Source organism: Peromyscus leucopus, chromosome 3 (assembly GCF_004664715.2).
Source record: "Peromyscus leucopus breed LL Stock chromosome 3, UCI_PerLeu_2.1, whole genome shotgun sequence".
NCBI lineage: Eukaryota > Metazoa > Chordata > Mammalia > Rodentia > Cricetidae > Peromyscus > Peromyscus leucopus.
The window spans coordinates 127,806,771-127,818,334 of NC_051065.1; the positions used below are offsets into that span (position 1 = coordinate 127,806,771).

General features: G+C 46.7%; 1 pseudogene; it reads right to left on the reverse strand.

Annotated features, from left to right (window-relative positions):
- Positions 1-11,564, reverse strand: part of LOC119087727 — a 298,948-nt pseudogene that overhangs the window by 94,556 nt on the left and 192,828 nt on the right.

Sequence of the window (11,564 nt, forward strand, 5' to 3'; positions counted from 1 at the left end):
ATTCCAAGATGCCCACCTTCATAGGAGAAGAGAAGTGCTGATTGCCTAGCTGTCTGCGCCATCTAGGCAGAGCTGCCAAAGCAGGAACCTCCAGGCAAGTTCCTGGCTAGGTAATCATGTCATGTCAAAGCATGGATGGAAGCCGCTTTCCACAGTCTGCATCTCTGGGCAGAGGAAACCATGTAGGCTAAGGACTGGACCCCAGAACTCCACTTCCTTAGGTCTTGTGCTCAACATAGCTCACCCCTCTGCCATTTGGATATTCCAGTAAATTCTCTGTTGCAAACTCTGTCTCCACCAGCTGCTTCTGTCAGCTTGTGGAAGCCTCTTGCCTGCCAGTTGGTTTCCTTGCTAGTTTACTGGGACAGCGGTGAGGGAAGTCAAATGTACCTTGGAGTACTGTGGCTTCTCAGCTTTGAGAATGGAAAAGCCCAAGTTGTGATTGGTTCCTCTGAGACAGGAGAGCAGAGGCTGAGTGGGCTGGGTCTGTGTGACCGCCTGGTTTGAGTCCCACTGTAGGTTTGTGACCACAAGCAGGTGTCTTTTCTGTATGTATGTTTGTAGAGAGGATGATCCTTTGGGGTAGTGGCCAGGACTAAATGACACATGGAAACTATATTGGAGTGTCTTCCTGTGTGAATTCCTTGGTCGTGAACAGACACGGTGAATGAGTGCAGTTTTATCAGCACAGTGGAGTGACATCCCCTTTCTCTGAGAACACCCTTCACCCCGTGAAGCGCCATGGCTTCCTCCTCTCCCCTTGTGTTCAGTCTCTAAGCCTTAGCCGCCTCTCACCCCTCACTGACTGCTGCAGAACAGTTCTCTCAGTGTCTCCCCATCTAGTCAATTCCCATCTGCACTTCTTTTCTGAGTCAGGGGCTCAGGCTGGAATGGGTCAGTACCTGTCTATCCGGAGGTGGCTTCACTCAGCATGAGGTCATTCACCATGTCTTCGGGAACTTCAGTCTGCTGTGGCTAACAGACACTGGGGTCTGAAGCTCACACTAACCTTCACCTTGTCTATGGAGAGCTCCCAAATGACAACTCGGTCAGGGACATCTCAGTTCTACAGGGCTGTCACAAGTTTTAACTATGTTTGGAATGTGTCTTAGTTACAGTTCCTATTGCTGCGATGAAACACCATGACTAAAAAGTAAGTTATGGAGGAAAGGGTTTATTTGTCTTACATTTCAGCATTCTTGTTCATCCCTGAAGGAAGTCAGGACAGGAACTCAAACAAGGCAGGATCCTGGAGGCAGGAGCTGACGCAGAGGCCACGGAAGGGAGCTGCTTACTGGCTTGCTCTCCATGGCTTAACTCATCCTGCTTTCTTATAGAACCCAGGACCACCTGCCCAGGAATGGCACCGCCAAAAGTAGGCTGGGCCCTCCCCCATGGATCTCTAAATGAGAAAGTGCCTTACAGCTGCATCTCACGGAGGCATTTCCTCAGCTGAGGCTCCTTCCTCTGATGATTCTATAGCTTGTGTCAAGTTAACACACAAAACCACCCAGTACAGACTGGCTAGTGTCCCTTGTACCCTTGAAGCTCAGGGGCATGAGGCAGGTCCTCCAAGGAAGCAGAGAGGTCAAGGCTGCCCTCCCAGCCTCAGGGGCTGATTACAACAAACACAGAAAGAGATGCTCTAACTGCTGTTACTGCCCATGTCTCTTGCTCTGTGCTGAGTGATGCTCTGAGCAAGTAATAGGCAGACTCCCTGGATGGATGAGGTAAGTCTTTTTAAACCCACATCTCCCCGCCTGACAGAGACCAGTAACCACTTCTTCTGCCATTGCTGCTTTGAGACAAGGTTTCACTATGTAGCCTGGGCTGGCCTAGAATTCCCGAAGTAGACCAGGCCGCCCTCAAACTCACAGAGATCCTCCTGCCTCTGCCTCCTGGGTGCTGGAATTAAAGGTGTGGGCCATGATGCCTGACTTAGTAATTATGTCTTATTGCTGATTGTTTCGGGGCAGGGTACAGTGAAGAGTAGTCTACACAGGGAGACTTCCTACAGTTGAATCCCTCCAACCTACGAGACCTGATATCCCCTTTATATTACAGATACTCTGTTGTAATACTTCACTAGCCAGAAACATAGAAATCCATAGAAAATGGATTCTATAATATATAATTTAAAAATATATAGCCCCATAATTTAAATATATAGAAAAGGGGCTTGGATATGGCTCCATGGTATACACGAGGCCTTAAGTTGTATCCCTAGAACTTCATAAAAAGCAGAAAGCTGGCCCAGGCCTGGTGATGCAGGATGGTTATCCACTCTACCTAGGAGGCTGAGGCAGGACTTCAGGGCCTGCCTGGCCTGGAGTGAGTTCAAGGCCAACCTGGGCAGCTCAGTGAGATTCTGTCTCAAAAATAAAACATAAGAAGAAGTCTGGGGATGCAGCTCTGTGTAGATTACTTGCCAAGCATCTAGAAATCCTGAGTTCCATCTTCCCAGTGTCACAGACTGAAACAAAAAGAAACCACAAATAAGAAATAAGAGAGAAGAAAGAGACCTAAGCATAGACATGAACAGATGCTGGGTGGCGGTGGCACACGCACGCCTTTAATCACAGCACTCGGGAGGCAGAGGCAGGTGGGTCTCTGAGTTTGAGGCCAACCTGGTCTACAAAGTGAGTTCCAGGACAGCCAGAGCTATACAGAGAAACCCTGTCTCAAAACCAAAACCAAAACAAAACAAAAAAAGTGAACAGATAATGTTAAACACAAACCACACTGACATTCTCCAAAGGTGACAATGAGAACCTGCTGGAGTTTAACAGACCCAGGAACCTCATTGATTCCTAATGACAGTCGCTGCTCCAGGTGAAAACTGGAAGGGTGTGCCCACATATCTGCTGACAACCTCTAGGAACCCAGAGCTCAGAGCTGACCTTGCTGACTCTGTTCCACAGAAATGTCAAAGATACTTAACAGCTCACCTGGCATAGTGGAGCACATTGGGAATGTCAGCACTCAGGGCTGAGGCAGGAGGATGACCACAGGTCTGAACCTACCCACAATACAGAGTGTGACATTGTCCCAAAAATCCAAGGACCAGGGATGCAGCTTGATGGTAGGGTGCCTGTGAGCATGTGACGTCTGGCGGCCAGATAGCACACTCTCTCCTCGATTCATCTGGTCGCTGTGTTCCTGAACTTGTCAATTTTATTAAAACCATGCCCCAAACATTGTGCTTACATAGAGAGTCAAGGGAGTTTTAAAAGTTGGGAGAAACTTAGACAATAATTTTCTCTTCTTTCTGTTTTGAGATAGGGTCCCATGTAGCCCAGGCTGGCCTTCAACTCCCGATTCCTCTTGTGTGTTGAGGTTATAGGTAAGTGCCCCATTCCCTGATGAAGTTTCTTCATTTTGGGGTCTGATCCATGTACCACAGAAGCTTAACATACCTGACCCCTCTGTGTTTTTAAGTCAATCATACTTTTGACAGACAATTCATTGTATGTGTACATTTGTAGGGTGATACGATATTCTGTGGTGTGCGAATGATGTGGTGTGATGAAGTCAACTAATAACTTATCCATTGCCCTGTGACATCAGGGCTGCAGTGAGACGTGTGAGGCATGCTGCCCTGGCTGTTTAATCTGGCTGCCCTGCCATGCTGTGACTGTCAAGACTGTTCCTGCCATCCAGCTCATCCTGTGCACCTGGCCCAAACCTGCATCTCTTACCCCATTCCACTCTGCTTCCTCCCAGCCACCACCCAAGACTGTACTTCTGAACTTGACCACACGTTTACACAAGCACACATGTGCGCGCGCACGCGCACACACACACACACACACACACACACACACACACACACACACCTCCTAAATAAGACTATAGATTATTTGTCTGTGTCTGAGTGATGATAATGATGATGATTAGTATAATGTCTTTCAGGTGCATTTGTGTTTTTATCGATTTCTTCCATTTTAGAGCAGAGAAATAAGCCATGTGTGTGAAGGTGTGTGTGTGTGTGTGTGTGTGTGTGTGTGTGTGTGTGTGTGATTCCACATGTCTGTTGTGAAGTGTGTTGCAGTGGGCATGAGTGTGGCTGTCCTTTTGGCATAATGATGCTCTTTTTTGGGCATATACCCAGGAGAGGAGTGCCGGGTCATTAGGTAGTCCCCTGTCATTTTCCAGAATGACTGCATTGATTTACATTCTTACTAACAGTGTGCAATGAATCCCTTTCTCTACACTCTCATGAATGCTTACTTACGTCTTTTGTTCGTAGCCATCATTCTGCTGTGTGAGGTGACATCTCTCTGTGATTTTAATTTGGCAAGGCTGAGCATTTTCTGTTGATCTGGAGGCTATTTGCATGGTTTGAAAATTGAGTCCTTGGCCTCCTTTAAAAATTGCATGACAGTTTTCTTGTCATGAGTTACCCCCTACCACATTAAAGATAAACAATGCCTCTAATTATTGGGGCCACCAAAGACAGCTCTGTGAATTTTCTCATGTCCCCTCGTTGGTGGAACTACTCTACTTGAGAGTCACTGGCCTGGATAGAAAGATGCTCTGTATTAAGTCTTGTCAGAGTCTGGTTTCAGAAGGGCAGTTTCATGATGTGCTGTTTTATGGAGCTTTAATCTGTTTCAAAATCCTTATTTGGGAATTTTTGTTGGAACACATGAGTACAATATTCCATGCTGTCTTGAGAACACTCAAGCACCAGGTAATGATGTTCCCTGTGCCAGCTTTGTAAACATACCCACTGTGGTGGTGAATATTGTCATCTCAGCAGTTTCTAGGAGACTAAACTCTGGGTGTGTCTGTAAGGGAGTTTCTGGATTGGGTTTAACTGGGGTAGAAAGACCCCCTTGAGCCACAGGCAACACCATGCATGAGCTGGGCCTATTCTGGATAAAAAGGAGAAAGGGAGCTGGGCACCAGCGTTCATCTCTCTGGGCTTCCTTCTTCAGATGCCATGCGACAAGTGGCCTCCTACTCAGCCGCCATGCCCACCCCACCGTGATAGACTCCTCTCTCAAACCGTAACAGAGGCAAGTCCTTCCCTCTCTGTTGGCTCTTGCTGGGTATTTGTCACAGAGAAGTCACAGATGCACCTGCCTTTGCAAACATTCTCCTGCGACATTCTTCTTCTTCAGGGCTCCGTGCCAGTCTGGGCCAGCCATGCTCAACCTGGCAGTCTCCTCGGAAGCCTTTACTCTTTGTAAACCACAGAAGGGTTTGCTTTTGAGTATAGTGGCCTCAGCGGCATGGTTTGTTCCCTTTGGTCAAATTCGTAGTAGGTAAAAATCACCAATTGCTACAAGACCATACTGAAACATTAAATTTAAAACAATCCCCCCCAAATGTCACTTTGTGGCCTCAGAGGAAAAGCCTGACATATCAGCTGATAAAACTTTTTCACTGCTGTTCTTCATTGGTAAAGGACTGACTTCAGTCTTTGGAATAAGTGGACCATCCTCGTTCAAAAAACACAGCACGAAGGAGAATTCTGGCAAACAGCACCTTTTGTGTGAGGCCTTCTTTGCTCAGACTGGTTCAACAGGCTTTGTAGCCCTGGCCAGTTGACTGACGGTAGCTGCTGCCCCCTAGTGTAAGATTGCTGGCTACTGCAGGGAGCCTTACTCACAATAAAATAGGAAATGAAGGAAATAATAAAAATAATTGAGACACTTGCAATGTACTATTCTTTCAGAATGAGTACTTCGTCTTTCAGAATGAAAGACGTGATGTGATCAGAAGGCACAATACTGAAGGAGGAAGCTAAGATAATCACACACCTGTATAACAAGAATCCATGTTAACAGGGATGGGTGCCTCATTTTCAGACCTGGAAGAGTCTTCACTAGATGACTACGCCAGGCCCTGAGGAGGAGATAACTGTCAGGGTTATGTGAGCAGCAGAGTCAGTTAGACCCTGGTGTCATTTGCAACCCAGCTTTATCCTTCTTATTTTCTTTTGCCATTTTCATGGGTGTACATGTGGGTGTGCTATACATGTGTGTTTGTATGTGTGTGCACTTGTATCCTTGTATATGTATGTGTGTGTGTGTGTGTGTGTGTGTGCATTTGTTGTGGACATGTGTGTGTGTGAGTCCTCATGTGTGTGTGCATCTGTACATGTGTGCTTAGGAAGTTCCTGTCCAGGTCCAACATTCTCTCAGGGGGATTAAGTAAAAATAGACTTGGGGTACAGATTCAGAATAAAGAAAAAACAAGATGGCAACATGCTGGATACAGTAAAGGCTTTTGAACATATGTAAATTGAAATTAGAATATTTATATTCATAGCAGAACTTCTCCCAGTATGATTCTTGATGCAAATTAAAAAAATGTTTAAGTGAAATTTAGAGCATGAAGACAAATATTAAAACTTTAAGATAGTAGGGATCTGTGGGTGATCATGTTCCTGGACTTATGGAGACAGCTGTGCCCCAACAAGCCAGGATCAGCTGTTAGTTTTCAGTGAGGCCATTGAAACAGTCAAGTAATTGTGAGAAGCAGAAAAAGGAGATGTAGCCAATGTCGCCACACCGGAGACATTACATGGTTCCCTACCCCAAGCCTGCCTTCAGGGTCGTCTTGATTTGAGTTTCCAACAGAGGAGTTTTGAACAGAAGAGCAGGGTTGTGCACATACGTGCGGCTCTGGTCGGGGTGAGGTGCCGCCGCCGCCCCTGACCATCATTCTCTTTTCTGCAAGGCAGTCTAACCAACTGTGAATCTTTTTTTTTTTTTTTTTTTTTTCTGAAAAGTTTCTCCTCTGGCTGGCCCAGGGTCTAGGCTTTCTCTTCTCCTAACGAGAATCCTGGGGGAGTTTTAATTTCTTGGGGTCCACTGTTTCAGTAGTCCAGTAGCCAAAGCAAGGGGCACAAGTGTGTCTTTAGAGTAACTTCAGCCCTACCAGGAAAGCTACAAATACAGCTAGTACTTAGAGACTGAGCACTGGTTCCATGAAGACTGAAGGAGACACAACCGTGGGGACTTCCAGGTCCAAACAGCCTTCCTGCAGAGGGCACCAGATGACCAGGCAGTGATACCCTGTGGCCCTACACTGGGACGTCCTGGAAAGGACTCAACTGTGGCGGCTGAAGATCAAGGAGGGACTTGTCTGTCTGTCTCTCCCTGCACGCTTCATGCAGACAAAGCCCCAGCTCTCTACACACACTCTGTGTGACAGCCATCTGGAGCTTCCAGGGTTCACAGAGGGCGAGGGAGGCCGCCAGGAGTGTACAGACTCTGAGTTGTGGTAAACAGAACAAATAAGGACAATCACAACAGAGCAAGTTAATACCTGGCAGATTGCATTGATGCTGTTAGGAGGCAGAGAAGAGGAAACTAAGACTTTTATTTGGACAAGAATATTTATTCTTCTTAATTTATGTTAGAGGTACTGCACTCAGATTCTATCTCCTACATATCTGGGGTGAAGACAGAAGCCCAAATTAGGAACGAGAGCTGATTCTGAAGTGAGTCTACAGAAAAATACAGACTCACCCATCTCCAACCTGAGTGTCTGTGTCTAACATTTATGTCAGATATGCAGTGGGTAAAAAGAGAGAGGTCAGAACCTTGAATATGCTGGCTCCTGGTCCTCCCCGTGAGGCAAGGCCGTGGAGTCACAGGCTGAGCAGGACCTTGTGTAGACAAGCAGGCTGCTTGCAAGTAGGTGAGGTCAGTGAGGCTGGAGAAGTAGTAGGCATGTGGGTAGAAAGGGCCCAGTCTGCTCATCTCTGTAACCCTTCTTGCATCCTCTTCCACTAAACTATCACCAGGAGACTGAAGATGGGGGAGAGAAGCCACATGGAGTGCTCCGTGGAACCATTGAGAGCACACATTCTTTTTCAAGTGCTCTGACCTGGGCAAGGGCTCGTTTCCTCATTTGTAGCAGACAGCTCTGATCCATCTGTCTTTTAATACAACTTAGATCTCTCAGAGGTCATGTATAACCAGTGCCTGGAAACAGGGAGGAAAGCAGCGTGAAGCCTGCCCTGTGCGGATGTGACGGAGCACAGAAGAGGACAGAGCACACTGTTGCAGATGATGGGTGAGTGTGGCCCGAAGCAGGGAGGGAAGGCATTAGTACTTTTTAGGAAGTTAGTGGGTATGGTGATATTTTATTTGTACTGAAATGTGATTTTATTTGTCTGTTAATAAATAAAGTTGCCTGGGGTCAGAGCTAATAGGAAGAGATAGCAGAGCTGGGTGGCGGCGGCGGTGGCGGCGGCGGCGGCGGCGGCGGCGGCGGCGGCGGCAGCGGCGGCGGCGCACACCTTTAATCCCAGCACTCGGGAGGCAGAGCCAGGCAGATCTCTGTGTGTTCAAGGATACAGCCAGCATGGATTAAACACACTTTAATCTCAATACCAACCATAAAAGACCTGGAGGTCTGTTTAGATGGGCAGAGGAGGTCATGTGGTTGGGTTTACAACCAATGAGAAGGCAGAATAGAAAGTCAATAAAAACGACAGACACACAGGAAGTAGGTCTTGTGGAGAGGTAGGACAGCAGTGACAGTGAAGGGTAAAGTCTTTAATCTCACCTCTTAGCTATTGCTCTGACCTCTTGGCTTTTAACTTTGTGTTTCTTATTTGATAAGATGGCTACATCCACAAGTAGGGTTGGCATAGACATTGAGGACTTAGTGTCCACTCCTTGCAAGGTGGCCCATTGGGAGTGACAGGCAGCTTCCTGACCAGGTGACCCTGCAGGGTGATGTGAGGGCAGACTAGGGGATGTTCCATCCAGCCGCAGCCTGGCTCCCTTCCTCAACAGATGAGGTATTGACCCTTCTACAGCCAGGCTACTGGTCTGTTCCGTTCCCTGGCTGCTGCTCACCTGTAACTCCAGCAGCTGTCATCCATGTAGCCCCTGTTCTTTAGCTTCATGTTTTTACACCCCTCTTCTGTTTCTCTTACATATAAACCATGGGATGCTGGGTCTGGAAAAGACAGAAACAAGCTAGGCATGCTGGCACACACCTGTAATCCCAGCACTTAGGAGGCTGAGGCAGGAGGATTGCTGTGAGTTTGAGGCCAGCATGGGCTTCATAGTAAGTTCCACTCTGAGCTACAGAGTGAAACCTTGCATAAATAATATAAATAAATTTTAAAATAAATTATCTTAACTCTTCATTTAAGAAAAGTAGAAACCAAGGCCCAGAGAAAATTATTGCCAGTGTGTTGTTGTCTTGTGCTTTAAAACAAAGTATTAGAACCTGGGTCTCTAGACTCTTATACTTTTTAATTGAAATTTTACATCTTCACCTCGTTATTCTCCTATTTCCCCATGAACCTCTCCTTCCAACAAGCCCTGTTTTTGTGTCTTCAGAAGCACTGGCTATTCTTCCAGAGGGCCAGGTTCTGTTCCCAGCACCCACATGGCAGCTCACAACCATCCATAACTCCTGTTCCAGGGGATCTAGCACCCTCTCTGGCCTCTGTGGGCACGAGGCACACACATGCGTGCATACATTCAGGCACAACACTTACATACATAAAATTAAAAGGAATTTTAAATTGGCTGCCTTATTACATCTGTTTCATAAGAACCATAAGACATTAGCAGTAATTTTCTCTGGGCCTCAGTTTCTACTTTTATTAAATGGAGAGTTAAGATTACCTGTCTTTCTATCAATCTCTATCTATCTAATCTATCATCTATCAGTCCATCCATCCATCCATCCATCCATGCATCCATCCATCCATCCATGCATCCATGCATCCATGCATCCATGGTCTCCCTCCACAGCCCAGAGAGTCCTGGAACTTACTACAAGGCCCACGCTAACCCCAAACTGAACAATCCTCCCATGCTATATTGTAATGACCAGCTGCCAACAGACTGTTTCTGCAAAACACACTTTCTTTCCTAAAAATTACTCTTACATTTGTTTATTTTGTATAGGGGCAAGAGGGCACATGCCATGGCACACATGTAGAAGTCCAATTCCTGGGATCAAATGCAGGTTGTCTAGCTTGGTAACATGTACCTTTACGTGTAACTTTGCCATCCCTAAAACAGATTCTGGAGAACATGCCCAGCCTTCCATCTGAAGCCCCATTCACATCACTCAGAGAGGCACCACGATCTCTTGCTTAGGAGAGTTGCTTGCTCCAATTGAGCCTCTGTTGATTTCCTAGTACCTAGTGGGTGTTCTGTAGAGCCCTTCTAATACATAAGGCCCACAGCTCCTTCCTTAGCTCACCCACTTTTGGTCAGTTCTAGGCTTCTTATTGATATCTTGTTACATGACTCTTTAGTGACTCCACATTGGCAGCCAGAAGGATCTTCCTTACATATGTCATTTTCATGCTTGAAGTGTCAATTACCATCAGGATACAGCCTGAATTTGTTACTTACAGAAGGGTTTATTTGAACCCAAGCTCACAGTTTGAGTGGCTGTAGTTTATCACCATGGGGAGGGCATGTGGTGAGTGGCTCTGTGGCAGTGGGAGCATGCAGCAGATGAATGCTCCAATCTCAGTGGACCAAGAAGCAAAAGGAAGTCAGCGGGCTGCACTGTACCCTCCAGGCTCAATCCCAGTGCCCATTTCCTCCAGCGAGGCTTGGAGTCCCAAAGGTTTTACAATCTTCTAAAACAGGACCAAGTGTCCTAACACATGGACCTGTGGGTGCATTTCATATCCAAACTCCTTACATGGCCACCATGGCCCTTCATGACCATGATGCCTGTCCACCCTCTATTCCCTCCTGCCCATCGCTGTCTAGCCACAGCTGCTTGGGCTTCCATAGTTCTACCCCCAGCCTGTGCCAGAGGCCCTTCTGCTTCCTGTTACCTTCTCAGGCATCCTCTAGTGCTTGGGCTGCTGGGGAAGCCCTTCCAGCGTGGTTCCATGACGCTCTACCCTTACCCCTTTAATTGAGCTTACCATATGGAGTGAGGTTGTCACTCATGAGATGGTGCTCTCCTTGAGGTGGGGAAGTCATGTCAGGTTCAGTCCAGTCTGGCCATTATTATAGTAGGGCTCATTCATTAAATACTCCACGGGCACCTCCTAAGGTGCCTGCATGAAGAGCATAAGCAGCCAGGGAGGAATTGTGTTGACACTGTTCTTGTCCGGCCATTAGCACGTGCTTTAGAGGGGACAGGGTGGATCATTACAAGTCTAAAGCCTCCTAACTAGGAGACAGAATTCTTCAAATAAGTTTTCTCATTTCTCTTTGCTTTTATAACACAATATTACTCATGCATATTTTCTTAACCTAAGTTTAGCCTCTACTCTTTATAAAATATTCCTACAAAGAGGGATGGATATACTTGCACATTGGAGGTGGGTAAGATGTAGATGCTGTCCTCTGTGGGCTCCAGCAATGTTTCCACGGACACAGGAAAGTGCTCTGGGTGCTGGAAGACCTGAATTCCAAGGTGGCCAGCTACTTATTCACTGTGGCTCCTAAGTAGTTTCTAGGGTGACTGTGACAAGAGCCTTTACTCAGGCTGCAAACCCCCCACCACCACCATGGACACTGCAGGGTTCATGTTCAAGTCTAAAGCTTCACAGCTTTTAAGAAATCCGGGAATAGACTGGCAAGTGTCTTATTTACATGTTTGAA